Raw genomic sequence first — 18575 nt, forward strand, 5'->3', positions numbered from 1 at the left:
GGGACACGCGCTGGAGGTCAGAGGAGAGGAAGCTGCATCTAGGGGTCCGCTCTCCCCCCGCTCTGCCCTGCATGCCCGGGGGCCACAATGATCAGCAGCACGGCAACAATGGAGCTCACAGACGTCCAGGCCGGGCCTCGTCCCATCCTGCGCGCCCCGGCGCCCCCCCCCCACTCCGCACGGGTTCAGTGTCCTCCTCCTCAGCGGCCCCCCGGATCCAATTACGCCACACGGCGGCGTCTTCGCGTGATAAGAAACAAACATCAGCGATCGTCTCGATCGCCGTGTGATATGACTTCATTGTGAGGATTTCTTTAAACTTTTTTTTTTACGGTATATATACTGTATTTTCTTTTATTTACTTATAGTCTTTTTATATTCTTTTACCCGAGCTGGCGTGAAGGAGGATAATGTGGGACCAGTGCGTCGTGGTGGTGGGACCAAGATTCAAGATTCAAGATTCAAGAGTTTTATTTGTCACATACTTTACCAGGGCATTACAGTGAAATGCGGCTGGCCATGCCCGCTTTGATTGTGCAATAATACTAATAATAAAATAGATAATAAAAAAAACAGGTAATAAAATATACATATAAAGGCATGATAAAATAGACATGCTAAATTCCTGAGAATGTTAGCTACGGATTTAAGGCACTGGGTCCTATGTACACTACTATACAATATACAGTTTTTACTCTATATCCCTATGCTATACTTGCTATATCTAAACTATATTATACAAGAACCACATCGGTTCTTTCCTTAAAGTGACCTTTATTTTTCTCGTTCCTTTAAAGTGTCCTTTCCATCACTGGTCCAGAGTGTGGGACCAGCGTGTGGGACCAGCGTGTGGTAGTTTTATGCTAGCTGTCGTAATAGGAAAAATGCTGTGTCCTGCCCAGGGAGTCAGAAGCAGGGATGTTGCATCAAACTAAACAACCAATAGGAAATCGCAAATGCCACAGGGCAAGCTCTGCTGTAAACCCATTAACATAAGTTTATAGTGAAATGGTTATCAAAAAAACATAGGCGCTATGTTTTCTCCCCAACACATAATGATTTTCTAATGACTCAGAGCATTATGGCAAATGCTGTAACAACAATTGTATTCGTCTGAATGGCACCATGTCCCATTACTATGTTTAACCACGGTGTAAAAAGACACAGGGTGGTGTTTTGTGTTGATATATTTAGGTATGGATGCTTTTGAAAAACGGCAGGGGATACACCAAGAAATGTTTTGGGTAATGTGAGTCATGTACTTGGCAAGTAGACAATGCTACCTCTTACGACGCCATTTGTCTCCCAGTGAGGTGGGAAGCCATTCTCCTATGCAGAGAGTTGGACGATGTTCCACTGTCAAACATCTCTGCCCAAAGAAGTAAATTATATGGTGCTACCTTTACTCGTATTATTTTCCCATTTTATTTTTTATTTTTTTGTATTGATCTTTTTCCCCCTCCTTTTTTCCTCTGATTTTCTCCCATCCCAATGTTAGTCGTTATGCCAATTCCCAATCCCCTTCCTGGTCACTGCGCACTTACCCCCCACAGTTGGTCTGGGAGAGTGGAGGCTATCACGTGCTTCCTCCGACACACGTCTAGCCAATCAACCGCTTCTTTTCACCTGGCAGCGCGGACTCTCACTGAGAGGGTGTAACGTGTGGAAGGATCACACTACCCCCCTTAGATCCTATCCGAGCTGAGCAGGCGCCTCGACCGAACTGTAGGAGTAGCTGTTTACAACGACCCGGACCCACCCCGCCAGCTTTCCCACCCTCTAATACAGCCAATTGTATTAGTGTGAACGGCCAGCCAAGCTGGTGACAACGCCGGAGCTGTGAGCTGGATTCGAACAGACGAATCCAGCGTCTCCTGTGTTGGTGACGAACGCAATCTCCGCTACGCCACCTGACCGCCCTATTTTTTTCCCATTTTAGTAATAAATAAATAATTATTGTCGCCCCATATTTCTTTGTCTCTTTTATAAATAAGAACCGAAAATGTGTTAAGTAATAATTACATTTCACGGCCTTGTTTACTCACTGTGTCCATGGAAACGATGGTGAACGCAGCCATAAAGGTCTGGTTACCTTACGCAGAAAATACCTACAGTAGTACTATAGTCTGTTCAATGCATAACTCATAAATGTTCAGACAAGCTTGATTTTTGGTTATTAGTGATACTCTGTCTGTATACACCCAGTTATATTATCATAGCTTACGCTCTGCTCGTAGTGGAACTTATCCCTTTCAATCTAATTCTGAATAAAATGTCTCCACATGTACACACCCATCCGCCTGGCCACACCCACATCCGCTCCTCTACATAAGTGGGGACGTGGCCATACTAACAGCTCCTTCCCTATTTTCACCACCGACAAGTGTCTGTATACACCACTTGAGTTTAGTGCCGAAATAGTTGTTGGAAAGGAGCTACGTGGACATTGTATCTTATTTTTCTCTCTCTCGCCAATTTATGAGAAAAGCTAAGACATAATGTCTGCACCTTCGGGGGGTTCGAGCGCTCACAACGTTACCCTTCACCAGTGCTTCTCCATTGCCGCGTCCGCCGTGCGTCGTGGGGCAGCTCTGACTCCATGGTCGTGGCAGTCGGATACGCCCGGGCGGCGCCCGGTGGTGAGTCTGCCTCTCCGAGGGGCCTTTGAGCCGCCATCTCCTGTGAGATGGCGTAGTTCCGGCCCTGGTTCCCCCGCTAGTGGACAGTCGGCCGATAGGCCGACAGCTCCTCTGGTGGCTGGGGATTTGCGACGCAGACTCTTCGCCTCTGCTCGCTCCCGTCGTAGGGCGGCGAGCTGCAGGGGCGAACGGCCTGGCTTTGAGGTTGTGCTGGAGCCGGACGAGAGTGCTCTTACCATGTCTCCATTTCCGATGGAGACTGAGGATCTCCCCTTAACAATTGTGTGTATTGAGCCGTACTGTATTGTACCCATTCTGCAATCTGTTCAATAAAGTTTTCATTCATTCATTCTCCTCCCGATGTGTTCGTTCAACTCGCGTCTCTGCGGCCAGCCGCTCTATCGTACAATACAGTACGGCTCAATACACACAATTGTTAAGGGGATGCAGACCAGAGAAAGACATTTGTCTTGTTTACATCAGGTTCATTCATTCATTCATTCTCCTCAGTGGCCAATCAGAGCGCAAAACAGGAACCCGGAAACACAACTGCGTTGGTAAAAGCATACACGCTGCCTGGTCCCACTGTGTTGTGGGGGTGTAGCCTCTTTGGAGTGCTTCAGGGCAGCGTGCTGTAGGGGGGAAGGGCCTGCCCTTGGATGGGCCCTGTCCGATACGCTGGCGATGTGGGGGGTGGTATCGTTGGCCTCACCAGGCCCCCTTTTTCCCTTCCAGGGACCCCCTGACCCTTCCTGGGGCTGGGTCCTCCTTCGCGCTACGCTGCTATGGCCTTGCCACAGGGTTGGGTTCTTGACCTTGACCCTGTGTTGTTAGGGATTGTAACAGTTTTTTTTCTTCCCGTTCGTTCCCTGGTGGCATGTGGGATGCGCGCCTATGTAGTCGCGGGTTCTTCTGTGTGAAGGTAAGTCCCACGGTCTGCTCACCCTGTGCGTTTGAGTTGCTAAACCCTCTTCGCACAGTCGGATCCGATTCCCTCCCGTCCCCCTCTAGGGGGGTCCGGGGGCTGTCGAGCCCCCAGACTGCTCAGCTCCTGTGTTCCACTACGAGCAGAGCGTAAGCTATACGATAATATAACATACGGTTATCCTATAACCATAGTTATATGAGTATAGCAAGCGCTCTGCTCTGACTCACTGAGGACCCTGTGGTCTTCGCCTTCGGTGGTGAAAGACTTGGGAAGGAGCTGTTAGTATGGCCACGTCCCCACTTATGTAGAGGAGCGGATGTGGGTGTGGCCAGGCGGATGGGTGTGTACATGTGGAGAAATTGTATTCGTTATGCGTTTTTCCTTACCTTCGCTGGGGTATGTCTGGTCTGGGAGTGTTGTTTTGGATTTCATGATGGGTTTTTTGTTCTTGATTTATTGTGATGTTTCTTCTTGACTTGTTTAAAGAAGACTTGTCCGGCCCATGGGCTCTACAAATACATTTGATTTGATTTGATTTGATCCTGACCTATCCATATAATTCTAGCTTGGCAACAGGAAGTCATTTTGGATTCATCTTGACAACAACTGGTTACCATGTAAACAGAGTGTTCAGACAACAAGCTGTGTGGCGTCTCACCAGCCTAAGGTCTGACAAACCTAAGGTTTTGACGAAGCTATAAACAAAAGAAGTAAATCTCCATTCTGTGATGATGTCATCAGGAGACAAAACCTTGACCTAGTCTACATCTTCTGGGCGAGCTCTGTGGGGGTCATCAAAGAGAAGCCGCCTATTCTCGGTCCTCGCTCCACAATGGTGGAACGAACTTCCCACCACAGTTAGGACCATAGATATAAACACTAGATGGCTCAAGGCGGAGTCTCCCTCGTAGTTCACCGGCGGCCATCTTGCTTGAGTGGACCACCGCTTTAAGGTGATGATCTGCACAAACAAAAATACTCCTAACTCGCTGACATTTTGACGGATTTACAAACGGTTTGGTTTATTACAAACGTTATTAACGTGGCTATGATTCTTGCTTGGAAGAATCTTTTTTTTTTCATATGAAAGTCCATTATAAGTATGTTTCAAATTTCATGTTTGTTTATTATTTGTCACAATAAAATACAGAATACTTTACGATGAAATGCTTGTTTCTGTATGAGCCCCTGCGAGTGTGCTTCATACAGTAAAAAAAAGGTAAGTAAAAAAAAAAAAAAGTAGGTAAAAAGTAAGTAAAGGAATGTTCAATATACATATATATACAATACAGAGTAAAATGGGTAACAGTGAGGTACAATGCAGAAATGAGGTACACAACTTAGGGTAAGGTGCAAATGAGGTATGAATGTAGTGCAAATATCTTTAATGATAGATAAATATCATTTAGTGTTAAAGTGTCTAAAGTGAGTAAATTGGGTGTTAAGGTGAGTGTGGTAATATTGCCTTGGAATTTCATAATTAATATGTGTGAATAAATTAGAGAACCATACTGCAAAAAGGAATGTGTGCCCTTTCAACAGTAGAGGGTGTTTTAAGTGATACTGGTGGTACAGAAATAGTCAATAAACCCCCACTAACAAATGTACTCAGAACAAAGAGACAAAAGTCACACCTACTGTGACCAGATTACCGCAGAGCACAGCTGGTCTAACCAGAGACCTCATACTGGCTCTGACATTATAAGACAGGACAATCTATTAATCAACTGTTTAGTATCAAAAGGTCTCATATGATGTCTGGTATCAGTCTTAGAAAGCACTGACTGTACTTGGATGATATTAGACATCTATAGCCATATAGAAGGAATGTTAAAGTTATATATTATTCATTTAAGAGGAGATTTCTGTTGGGACAGACCCATCAGGAAGACAATGACGGGGGCCACTAGCGGCCCCTCTGGGTATTGAGTCAAGATCCACACAGGAGATCAAAGGGGGGGGCAGCCGGCCTCCCCCAGAGAAACCCAGAGGTGGGGGCAACCACATGATTGGATCAACTGTAATAGTGCTATTTTGGCTAGACATGATAGGATATAAGGAAGAGACAAATTGTAATTCGGGAGCTCTCAGACCGGGACCCAACCACAGGGGGTCTGGGGGCTCCACCGCTTCGTCCACCCAGAGACTACTGTGAGCTGATGCATTTTATGTGAGTAAATCATGGGAAAACACCATTTGTTGTTTAAAGTTTAGTGTAAATCCTTAATATCTGAAACCAGATTTACTCATGTATAAATGTGTACAGCATAGTCAATGTATGTTCAAATTATGTTAACCAAGTGACTGTTTGATGTGCAGTATTTAGGTTTGAGATGCAAACCTGATTGTTGATTCCTGTACACAGCAGCCATGTTGATGTTTTCTGATAAATCCTTTGTTCTATTCACCTTGGACTCCTGGCTCTGATCAAATAAATCAGCTGAGTTGAACTACAATTCTGGTTTGTCTGGCCTACACGTTTTATTCCTCATCTGCTAAGTCAGAATGAGGAGACCAACAATTCTATCAGTATGAATCTTTCCTCCTCCTTCCAGATAGTCAATCTCATTGTATTGTGCTACAATAACCTCAAATTATTGTAGAAAGTCTGTGGGAATTTACTACATGAGTGTTTGTTTAAAGTGAGTGTGTACATGTGGATGTGTGTGCCGTGAGTGTAGATGATGGGTTGTTACATAGTGTCATTGTCGTTGAGCATCCTTCTGAGTCTCTCTGTACTGGCCATGAGACTCCGGTAGCGCTTGCCTGACCGCAGCAGTTCAAAGAGGAAGTTGTTTGGGTGACTAGAGTCTTTGGTTATTCTCTTAGCCTTGGCCCTGCAACGCTTGTTATAAATGTCCTGGAGAGTGGGAAGCCCACCTCTAATCGTGTGGTTCGGCTGAACACGCCACTCTCTGTAGTCTGCTACAGTCTTGTACGGTGCTATTCCCAAACCAGGAGGTGATGTTACCAGTCAGGATGCTCTCTATTGTGCACGAGTAGAAGTTCTTAAGGATCTTCTGACTCATTTTGAACTTCCTTAGGCGCCTAAGGAAGTAGAGGCATTGCCGTGCCTTCTTCACTACACTGTCAATGTGTGTGGTCCATGTCAAGTCCTCGGATATGTGGACTCCTAGGTACTTGAAACTGTTCACTCTCTCGACCGGTGCACCGTCAATGCTGAGGGGGCTGTAGTCCCTGGCCCCCGACCTCCTAAAGTCCACAAGTATGCAGTATGATAACTACATCTCTAACGTTTTTAACAAACCAAACGATTGAAAATGTTGCAAGCTATGGTTATTTCAATAGTAGGCTACATGCACCATAGACATGCATGTTATGAGGGGGCGTGCTCCACCAGGCAAGATCGCCGCCATGTGGCAACGTCGGTCTCCGTTGGCCAGCAGCGCGGGTGAGTCATCTAGTGATATATATATCTATGGTTAGGACAGCCGAAACCCGACCAATCTTCCACGGTCGACTGAAAACACACTTCTTCAATCAATATCTGAAATGAAAAAAATTATAAATAAAAACTAACCTTCTTACTGTCTTTTACTATTGTAACTGAGGGGTACAATTCCCTGACTGTATTGAATAAGTATGGTATCATTAAACCACTACTGAGTTATGTACATTACTACTGGCCATACAGTACACATGTATATGAGATGAACACCCACACAATAACACGGCTTAACAAGAAAGTACTGTTTATAATAATATTTATTAGAAGAGCACCAAGATTATCTTACATTATTTATTAAGATTGAGAGTTGCGCTTGTAAGGCGAAGAATGTGCATGAATAGGTCAAGAGCGTAAGTCCATGAGCATATTACGCAGGGGATAATTAATACCACCCGTAGCATAAGAATTATATATGGTACACTAGTAGGTCAGCTGGAGATACTAAGGGGGTTCCCTCCGGTTGTAAGCCAGCAGGGGAGAGGATTTGTCGGTAGCAAAGTCTGGATCAACGAGGAATAAGGAGACTCCAGGTACAGGAGACAGTGCAATAATCCCTTGATCCGTAGACAAAGCAACAGCTATTCTCCGGTGTGCAGTGCCGCATGGAGGAAAGCTAGCCAGCCTCAGAGTCCTAGAGGCGGGCTCGATGGTGCTCCTCACAGGGTAAATCCCACACGGTAGTGGGTGTAGACGATTCTCTGCTCCAACAGCCACAGGACCAAGGCATTATAATCCAGCCGAAAAGGGCTCTGTAGTCGTCGGTGTAGGTTATCCAGTGTACATATCCACACGGTTCTCGTCTAGGGCTCCTCGGATGACGGCACAAGGTTAGGCCGCCCAGCCTGGATAAGCACACTAGCTCGGTACGATGAAACGTTGGTAATGCTGGTCACTGTAGAACAGTAGCCGCACGATACACTATACATAATAGACTATTACTTAATAATAGAATAGGTCGAACTCGACGATACAGCGTTAAACTCTGACACTTCAGCTATCAATTCGCACGCGGTCTCAAGGCTCTATTTCGGGGCAAAACGGGCCCACTTCACAGCACGTTGTATCGTGGTGAAGGCTCCAACTTGTTACTAAGATTACGATTACTGCTGTATCCACCTGCGCCGTATTTATACGTAAAGGTGAATAATCTAGTACCAGCCTTATTTCTGTCTCATATTACTGCGCAGAACCGGGCATGTTCAGGCATGTCTCAGCGGTGACTTTGAACTAGACATTGGGGGGTATGGCCGTGGCGCCTAGGGGGTTGCTGTCCAATAGGAGAACGAATATTATGGTCTGGCCTGTACTAGGTAAAGGGATATTCCGTGTATATGTACAAAGAATATACAAGAGATATCATACGATATACAAATACTATACAATATATCTCAAGTAATAAATATATATATTCGGTTTAATCTGACCCTTTGTAACAGCCACCTCCTAATTAGTCCGCACCTAATTAGATAAGCATAGACAGATTAACCGCACTGTCCACTACTCAATGTCCGTTGTGAGGAGTAGGGCAATTCACAAAGTCAGGGGGTCATGGTCTTCATTAAGAGAGTCGGGGAGCCTTGGCAACTCTATCAGCCTCGCCACGGGTCGGGTGTATGTCCGCCCTTGGACGAGCACTTCTGCCGCTCTGACCTTTCCGTCGGTACCAGTGATCACTTTGCTTACGCGGCCGGCCGGCCACATAGCTCGGGGTAGTGACTGGTCGATAATCATGACGACTGTGCCTTCCGTCAAATTGTCTCTTTCTTTTACCCATTTCTGGCGGGTCTGTAGAGACGGTAGATAGTGGAGGAGGAAACTGTTCCAAAACTTGTCAGCCAATACTTGACTGTACCTCCACATTCTTCGGCCGTTCGCTTCTTCAGGTCTGTACACTGTCTGTGGGAGCGCGGGGTCCAGCCGCACCATCAAGAGAGTGTTGGGGGTGACTGGGTCGACATCTGCTACATCACTTGAGACGTAACCGAGGGGCTTTGAGTTCAATACTCCCTCGATCTCCGTGAGGACTGTCGTGAGGACTTCTTCCGCCACGGTCTGGGCCCCAAGCACGGCGTACAGGGCTGTCTTTATTGAACGTACTTCTCGTTCCCAAGTTCCACCGAAGTGAGGTGCATTCGGGGGGTTAAACTGGAAATCAATCTGAGAGGGAGCGAGGTGGGTCTTAAGTTCTGGGCCCATAGCTTGGAAGCTCTCTCTCAGCTCTCTTTCTCCGCCTTTGAAGTTTGTCCCGTGATCAGACAATAATGTAGACGGTTTTCCTTTCCGCGATGTGAATCTCCGGAAGGCCATAAGGAATGAGTCCGTACTCATGGTTGGAAGGAGTTCTATGTGTATCGCTCGGGTGGTCATGCATTTGAATACAATACCCCACCGTTTCTCCGTCCCTCTTCCTTTCTTTACATACAGCGGGCCGAAACAGTCCATACCGGTGGAGTGAAAGGGCTTGTCGCCGAGTCGGAGGCGACAGGGGGGTAGGTCAGCCATCCGGGGTATACTGGGTTGTGCTCGCCACTTGCGACAGTCTAGACAGGTCCGCTGGAAGCGTCGTACTGCTTCTCTTCCTTGCAGTATCCAATAGCGACGTCTGATCTCCGCGAAGACTCTCTCTGCCCCGGCGTGGTGCACGTCCTCGTCGTATTTCTTTATGATGAGCTCTGTGACCTTGTGTCGGCTGTTTAAGACTATCGGGAACTTGCCGTCATCCGTTAAGTCTGGGGCCCTCCACAGACGACCACCCACTCTGATGAGATTATGGGCGTCGCTCTCAGGGGCCAGGTGGAGCAGTCTGCTGTCTGACGGGACTGGCTTTGATCCCTGCAGACAGTCTAGCTCGTCGGGGAACGAGTCTCTTTGGGCTCGCTGTAGCAGAAGGAGTTCTGCTTCTTCGTAGTTAGCTGCATTAATGTCAGTAGTGGAGGGAACCTCAGGGTGGTGCCACAGGAATGTCTTTAACTGCGCACTCTCAAGGGTGGGGCAGTCGTCTATGTTGGGATCTGTGGGGACTGGTGTGTGTGTCAACCCACAGAACATAGATTTCTTCATCTCTGCCTCCTCTTTACTAGCCTCCCGTGGGGTGGGTGTAGGCCACTCTTCTTCCGGGAGCTTGAGGAACTCGGGACCGTCACTATAGAGATTGTGACGTGTGAGGTCATCCAGGGACATTCCCCGTGTGATGACGTCGGCTGGGTTCTGCTTTGTGTCCACATACCTCCAGCATGCTGCTTCTGTTAAATCTTGGATCTCTGTGATTCTGACTCCCACGAAGACCTTGTATCTACACGAATCGGACTGGATCCATGTGAGTACGGTCATGGAGTCTGACCACAGGATTGTTCTTTGCACCGGGATGGTGAGTTCACGTTGGATTAACGTGGCGAGTTGCGCTCCTACTAGGGCTGCGCAGAGCTCTAGACGCGGGATAGATTGTTGCTTGCGGGGGGCTATTCTTGAGCGAGCCAGGATGAAGGCAGTATGTATTTCTCCTCCCTCCTCTCGGGTCCGCAAGTAGGCCACCGAACCGTAGGCTACTTCGGAGGCGTCGCTGAAGACGTGCAGGTCCAACTGACACGTCTCCGGCCTCACTGTGGGTGGGAAGTAGCTGCGGCGTATGTTGACACCTGGGAGCGAGCTGAGTTCTGTCTCCCACTCTCTCCATGTGGAAGCAAGGTGGTCGGGTATGGGATCGTCCCAGCCCTGGTCCTTGTCCCATAGCGCTCATACAATCATCTTTGCCCTGGTGGTGTAAGGTAGAATACATCCCAACGGGTCATATTGTCTAGCGAGTGTTCTGTATACACTCCGTCTTGTGGTCGGTAGTGAAATCGACCTTCCCTGCTCCTTGGTCAGGGGTGTGTGTCTATAATGGAGCGAGTCTGTTTTGAAGCGCCAGACTAGTCCTAATGTCATTTATTGGGCTTCTCCTGGGATGGTCGCCATCCAGGTCTCGCTGCTTGCTGCCTTGTCCTCTGGGGAGAGGCTGCGCAATACTTGAGGGTCGCTGCTGGCCCACTGCCGGAGATCAAAGCCGCCTTTGATCAGAGAGGCGCGGAGCTTGAGTAGGAGGGCCTCGGCTTCTTCTGGCGTCGAGACGCTTTGCAGACAGTTGTCCACGTAGAAACTATTTCCTACACTTTGTCGGACCTCTTCATCAGCTGCTGGGTCCTCTGCGACGTGGTTTTGCAGTGCGAACGTAGCACAGCATGGGCTGCATGTGGTTCCGAAAGGGAGGACTTCCCATTGATAGATGGATGGTTGCTCATCCCCGATCCTCTCTCTCCATAAGAACCGCAGCAGGGGCTTGTCCTCTTCCACTAGTCGCACCTGCAGGAACATCCCTTTGATGTCGCCGCTGATGGCCACCTTGTTCTGGCGGAAACGTAGCAACACGCCTAGTAGAGAGGGGCCGAGTGTTGGGCCGGGCAAGAGCTCTTTATTCAGATTTTGTGATCCGATCTGGTAGCTGCAGTTAAACACAATACGATCCTTGCCGTTGTGGTGGACTTTGTGGTGCGGCACGTACCATGATTCGGTCGTCTGATCGGCCTCTTTAATGTCAATTCTCTTTATGTGTCCCGCTGTGATTAGCTTGTCAATCTCAGCGCGGTACACAGTAGCTTGAGCGGGGTCTCTGGCTAGGCGCCGCTCTGTGTTCGATAGATACCGCTCCGTCGCTTCTTTTGGGGCGTGGAAGGTAGGCATACCCTCTCGCCTCAGGAGTGGAGTTGCGTATCTCATCACTCCGTTGACTTTGACTCTCTTTGTCCCCTGCTCGAGGAGGGCTATGGCATAAATGTCTTCCTTGGAACGAATGTGTTTCTTTTCGTTCTTAAAGGGCATTGTCTCTAGTGTCCATAGCCTCTCGACGTGCTGTAAGAGGGCGGTGTCTTCTTCTGTCACTCTGGAGTGGAGGCAGCGAGTGGCTGCTGTTCGGTTGGGAGACCTGGAGAGGGGGCCTTGTAGTGTCCATCCTAGGCGGGTCTCGACTGCTGCTGGACAGCCTCTGGGCCCAGTGTGGACCCGGTCCATCGGGACGATGAGGTGTGCGTGGTCGGATCCTATCAGCAGGGTCGGGGTGGCGCCGTCTATGAGCGGTATAGGTAGTTGACGCAGGTGCACGTATTTGTCCATCAGCTTGGCAATGGGGTAGGTGTACTGCGACAGGCCTATGTCTTGGCTGGTGAAAGCGTTAGTGATCCTATACCGTCTCTCTGGCTGCCCGCTTGCTGCGATAGTGAAGGAGACGTTCTCACCCTTGATCGTCTTCAGGTCTCTTCTTATAGTCCGAATCGTCATCGTTTCTTCGCTCCCCCGCAGCCCCAGCTGGGCCGCAGCGGACGCGAGGAGAAGGGTCTTTTCTGACCCGTCGTCAAGGACGGCGTAGGTGTCCATGACCTTGTCCTCGTAGCTCAATGTTACGCGGACCACCTTCAAGAGCACCCGGGCGCCCCCGCTGCTGGCGGGGTCAATGTACATAACACTTGCCTTTGTGCTGCTTGAGGGTGCAGGCTTTCTTCTGTTACTGTCATGTAGAACGTCCAAGTGGGCTCCGTCGCACCGACTACACCTCTTCTTTAAGCGGCACTCAGCTGCCATGTGACTGCGCGCACAGCGGTAACAGCGGCGGTTGGACTTTATCCATTGACTCACCTCGTCGGCGGTCATCTTCTTGAACGTGTCACAGTGTGACAGCCAGTGTTCCTTTTCGCAGTACTGGCATACAATCTTCCACTTCTCTTTCGTCGAGGGGGTGCTGTGGTTCTTGTTGCGCGGTACTGATTCGGCTTGGTGCATGACGGTCACCAGCCTGCGGTTATCATTTGATCTCCTAGGTCCCTCTCTGGAGCTTGGTACGCTCCGCACGAACGTATCCAGTCGTAGGCTGCTGACTTCTCTCGCCAGGAAGTCGGCCAGGTCTAGGAGGGATGGCTCGGGACCGTTGGGATCACGGTGGTCCTTTTGCCGCCTGAAGCGCTCTTGTCGGGCGGGCGGAAGCTTCTCTAATATTCTCTCAACATTAGAGTTCGCGTACAGTTTGTGCCTACCCTTTTCCTTTTGTGCCCCCAGCATCCCTACCAGGGATTGTACCTTGATAGAGAGGTCATCTAATGAGCGATTGTCTGTGGCTGGGGGTAGACGGTCAATATTCCTTATCTCTTGTATTACGTAGTCCCATATGCGTCCATAACGTTGGTCGAGGGCTACTAGAGCCGCGGTGTATGGGGTACTTGAGTTGGAATATGCCAGCGCTATATTATGCGCTCTGGGCACCTTCAGGTGCTTGAGTAGGATAGCATACTTGTACGTCTCATCGGGGACATCGGACATCATTGTCTCTAAGCACATTCGTAGCTCTGTGTACTGTGCTCTGTTCTCATGTGTGAAGTCCGGGAACGTCGGTGTGCCAAGGTACGATGCCATGGATGGCTGGCACATCGGTGAGCGTTGGGGGAGAGGCCTCCTAGGCGAGTCTCCTCTTACGTGTCGTGGTGGGCTGGTACCTGGTGGGTACCAAGACCCGGGTACCCAGGTGCTGTTCCTCGGGGCTGGTCGTGCGTCAAGCTCACCCGTGAGTTGAGTCGGGGGTCTGTAACGCCTCGGGGGTAAAGTCTGGGCTGTACTGGACCTCCTGGTCCTGTGGAGTACGATGCTGCTGTTGGGCTTGACTTTCCTCCTCTTCCTCTTCTTCTTCCTCTGCCAGGTCTTCTAGATCCTGTAATCGTCTATTTAGTCTCTCAGCGGCGTAGGCCGGTTCTTCCCTGTTGCTGGGTCTCGCATGGACCGGTCGGGGAGGGGGTTCGGAGACGTGTATAGGCTCTTTCTGTTTTCTTTCTGGGTCGCTTGATCGGGTAGGGGAGGGTGCCCTAGACCCTTGTCTTGACGAGGCCCTGGAGCTCCGTGCGGAGGGAGGGGGGGTTGCCCTGGCAATCAGTTGCTCCATTATCTGCGCTTGTAATCGGTCGCGCTCGGCTTCGCGCTTGATGTGAGCGAGGTCGCGCTCTGCTTCGCGCTGGGCTTGGGCTGCGTCGCGCTGTGCATTGGCGGCTTCGCGCTGTGCATCGGCGGCGGCGCGCTGGGCTTCGGCGCGGTCTCTTTCCATATTCTCTTCCGTCTGGAGGCGTCTGGTCTCCAGGCGTATGCGGTCGTCTTCACTCCTTTGCTGCGCCTGGAAGCGCTCTCGCTCGGTCGCAGAGTGTTCGCGTTCACTAAGGGCTTGTGCTTGGAGTTGCGCGTGGAAGCGTTCTCTTTGGTCTGCAGATTGTTCGCGCTCACTTAGTTGTTGAGCCTGCAGGCGGTCTCTTTCCATGGTAGAGTGTTCGCGCTCACTTTGGTGTTGCGCGCGGAGGCGCTCTTGTTCCATGGAAGAATGTTCGCGCTCGCTAAGCGTCTGTGCTTGGAGTCGATCGCGTTCAGTGGAGGCTGCCAGGGTGGCGATAAATGCCTGCGCCAGCATCTTGTCCGCCTCGCTGGGGGAAGACACTGATGGAGGTGATCGGCTTCTGGCAGTGCTCGTTGGAGATCCGTTCTCCTGTCGCGCTCCGAGGAGGTCCATCTCCTGGGTGCGCGTCTCTTCTGGTGGTGGGTCGGGTTCCGTCCCTGGAGGGCTTTCTTTATCCTGGAGCTCTCCGGGGACTATCCCGTTAACGTTGGCGGGGGGTAAAGTCATGTCATGTCCCTCCTGGTCCCCCCTGTGAGCTTGGTCAGTTACGTTAGAACCCACTAGGGTCTCTACTGGCAGGGTCGCCTGGTCGGTAGGGTTTGACATACTTTTACTATCCGCTTTTTCCGCGTTTAACGTCTGTATAAAGCTAGGTAGTAGACTGGCAGCGTAGTCCTCTAGGTAAGAAGGTGGCTGCCGTCTGCGCTGCGGGCGATCTAGCTTAGGAGAACCGTTTGTGGAGTGTTCATCGTTGGCCATGTCAATATTAATATTATATTAATATTACGCTAATTACCATCCGGCTCGAAGGACCAATTGTAACTGAGGGGTACAATTCCCTGACTGTATTGAATAAGTATGGTATCATTAAACCACTACTGAGTTATGTACATTACTACTGGCCATACAGTACACATGTATATGAGATGAACACCCACACAATAACACGGCTTAACAAGAAAGTACTGTTTATAATAATATTTATTAGAAGAGCACCAAGATTATCTTACATTATTTATTAAGATTGAGAGTTGCGCTTGTAAGGCGAAGAATGTGCATGAATAGGTCAAGAGCGTAAGTCCATGAGCATATTACGCAGGGGATAATTAATACCACCCGTAGCATAAGAATTATATATGGTACACTAGTAGGTCAGCTGGAGATACTAAGGGGGTTCCCTCCGGTTGTAAGCCAGCAGGGGAGAGGATTTGTCGGTAGCAAAGTCTGGATCAACGAGGAATAAGGAGACTCCAGGTACAGGAGACAGTGCAATAATCCCTTGATCCGTAGACAAAGCAACAGCTATTCTCCGGTGTGCAGTGCCGCATGGAGGAAAGCTAGCCAGCCTCAGAGTCCTAGAGGCGGGCTCGACGGTGCTCCTCACAGGGTAAATCCCACACGGTAGTGGGTGTAGACGATTCTCTGCTCCAACAGCCACAGGACCAAAGCATTATAATCCAGCCGAAAAGGGCTCTGTAGTCGTCGGTGTAGGTTATCCAGTGTACATATCCACACGGTTCTCGTCTAGGGCTCCTCGGATGACGGCACAAGGTTAGGCCGCCCAGCCTGGATAAGCACACTAGCTCGGTACGATGAAACGTTGGTAATGCTGGTCACTGTAGAACGGTAGCCGCACGATACACTATACATAATAGACTATTACTTAATAATAGAATAGGTCGAACTCGACGATACAGCGTTAAACTCTGACACTTCAGCTATCAATTCGCACGCGGTCTCAAGGCTCTATTTCGGGGCAAAACGGGCCCACTTCACAGCACGTTGTATCGTGGTGAAGGCTCCAACTTGTTACTAAGATTACGATTACTGCTGTATCCACCTGCGCCGTATTTATACGTAAGGTGAATAATCTAGTACCAGCCTTATTCCTGTCTCATATTACTGCGCAGAACCGGGCATGTTCAGGCATGTCTCAGCGGTGACTTTGAACTAGACATTGGGGGGTATGGCCGTGGCGCCTAGGGGGTCGCTGTCCAATAGGAGAACGAATATTATGGTCTGGCCTGTACTAGGTAAAGGGATATTCCGTGTATATGTACAAAGAATATACAAGAGATATCATACGATATACAAATACTATACAATATATCTCAAGTAATAAATATATATATTCGGTTTAATCTGACCCTTTGTAACAACTATTATACACTTTGCTACTAAATAATCTTCCTTGCCTATATTACTACCTACTATGCTAATTATGTCTTTACTACTATGCACTCAAGACTGTAGCACCAAAGTTCAACACCGTTTGATGATCATTGTTACTTAGCTGAAAGAGTTGTACCCTTCCTGCTGACCTGTTGTACAGAACTTGTAAGTCACTTTGGATAAAAGCGTTCAGCTAAATGACTAAATGTAAATGTAGTCTCACTGAATATGTTTTGCGTACTTAATGACATCAAGAAAGCCTTAGCTCTAGCTTTTTGGACATACTCGTTCCCAAACACAAGTTTGGGGATAACATAGAAACTCTGTTTCAAATACAGTGGTATCCTGCTTTAATAGGATAGCATAACATCTATGCTGAATTAACACAATATCAAAGTTTGATTGAAAGTAAATTTAATGTTCATCCAAAATTCCTTGTAGACCATCGGGGTGTGAAACATAATTATAGGGACACAATATGCGTTGAGAGAGGCTTGACATGTGAGGGGAATATGAAGAATGAAGGTCAGCGAGGGGTTAAGACAGTTGATTATGGGGTTTGGACAGGGGGGTATAGTAGAGGATCTGGTTCTTGACTCAGTCACGGTCCAAGTGGATGTATTGGCCTTTTGCCAGTGCAGGCTTGTGACTGACCGTCTGTCAAAGGTAAAGGACCATGGCCGGAGACAGTGAAGGACTCCTGCACAGACGTCCCTTTCATTTCACGCCTACCCTCCATACACACTCATGGGCCTTCTGCTGCTGATTCAATTACAGCTAATCACTCAATTGAAATCACATGTATATGGAGAAGTGAATCACTTTTTCAAAGTCCTCTTCACCAAAATACCCCCCCCCCCCCTGCCCTCCCCCTCCCTTCCTTTCAATGTGTGATGAATGGAGTGGATTCCGGCCTGTCTTCCCAGGCCCATTAAACCCATATTTAGCACCTCTAGTAAATGGGCTACATTGTAATGTCCTATGTCCAGGGGCTCTTACAGATATAATGTACATACTGTACATGCTTCGCCCATGTTTAAGTGTTTGCATGTTTACACAAATGCACAGTATGGTAGAAGAAAAGAAAAATCATTCTGATGACCAACGTCCACCTCAGCTAAATGGTTCAATTGAAATGGCTCAATCCATCATCTAATGACATCAGAAAAGTGATTTATTTGTTTTCACTTCGCTCAGCTGTCTCCATAGGGTAGAGCCGAAGCCATACGGCCGCATCTCCGGGGGGGGGGGGAAGGCGTGTAATGCACTCTTGCTGGAGGGGGGGCAATTGCTTGCAGAGGAAGAAGTGAAGGAAAGGAAATAGGGTCTGGCATGTTGACTCAAGCCTAAGTCCCCCAGGAGCCCTCGTGGACAGCTATTAAAGTTTAATTGCTCTCCTTGCCTATTGGGGAAGTCCTCCGAGCACCATTTGGGTAAATGTTAGTGCTACCGGGGGGAAGGTGAACCCCGTCGTGAGAGAGAGACCCACGTCCTTAGTGTAGGAGAATCCCGGAGTGTCCACATCTCAGCTGTCGACGAACGCGTGGCACGTACGGGACTCGAGACCGTGGCATTACCTCAGACCTTCTCGTATCAAAAGTGAAAAAAGGCAGAAAACAAAGAAGCGTACTACATCACAGGAAAATTGCGGATGGAACCACAACACTTAAAATTTCCAAAAGCCGACCCAATTTTCCCTCTGCCTTCCAAGGAGAAACAGGGAGTATCTGAGCTTTGTTTCTCCGTTATTTGCATAATGCACTTTGATGGGTGGATACTCTTCTCCATCTCTGGCTCTTTTGTATCTTGCAGATTACAAGAGGACTGTTTCCAGCGCCACGGAGGCTATAAGAGGAGACTATCAAAGGGAAGGGAATGGGCTTTCAAGTCGGGACCCTTCGATTGTGTTACAGATTGGTTCCAGGTGAGGCAGCTTTGGGGAAGTTCAGCCGAAGGAAAATTGCCCCTCCGCGCAGTGCCTTTGCGAGAGGCGAGGAGGCTTCACGGTTGGCATGGCGCTCCGGAATTCCAAAACTACTCACGTTCGGTGGGATTTTGAGGGATGAACGCCGAGCCTCAGAAATCTTGTTGTGGTTGATTGCAGTTACATTAAAAGCTAAGCTCAGGAAGAGAAAAAAAAAAGGGGGTACACATAATGTCTGGCTGTTTCAAAAGAACATGCTGGATAGAACA

This window comes from Notolepis coatsorum, assembly GCF_963971535.1.
Source record: "Notolepis coatsorum genome assembly, chromosome: 2".
Classification (NCBI taxonomy): domain Eukaryota; kingdom Metazoa; phylum Chordata; class Actinopteri; order Aulopiformes; family Paralepididae; genus Notolepis; species Notolepis coatsorum.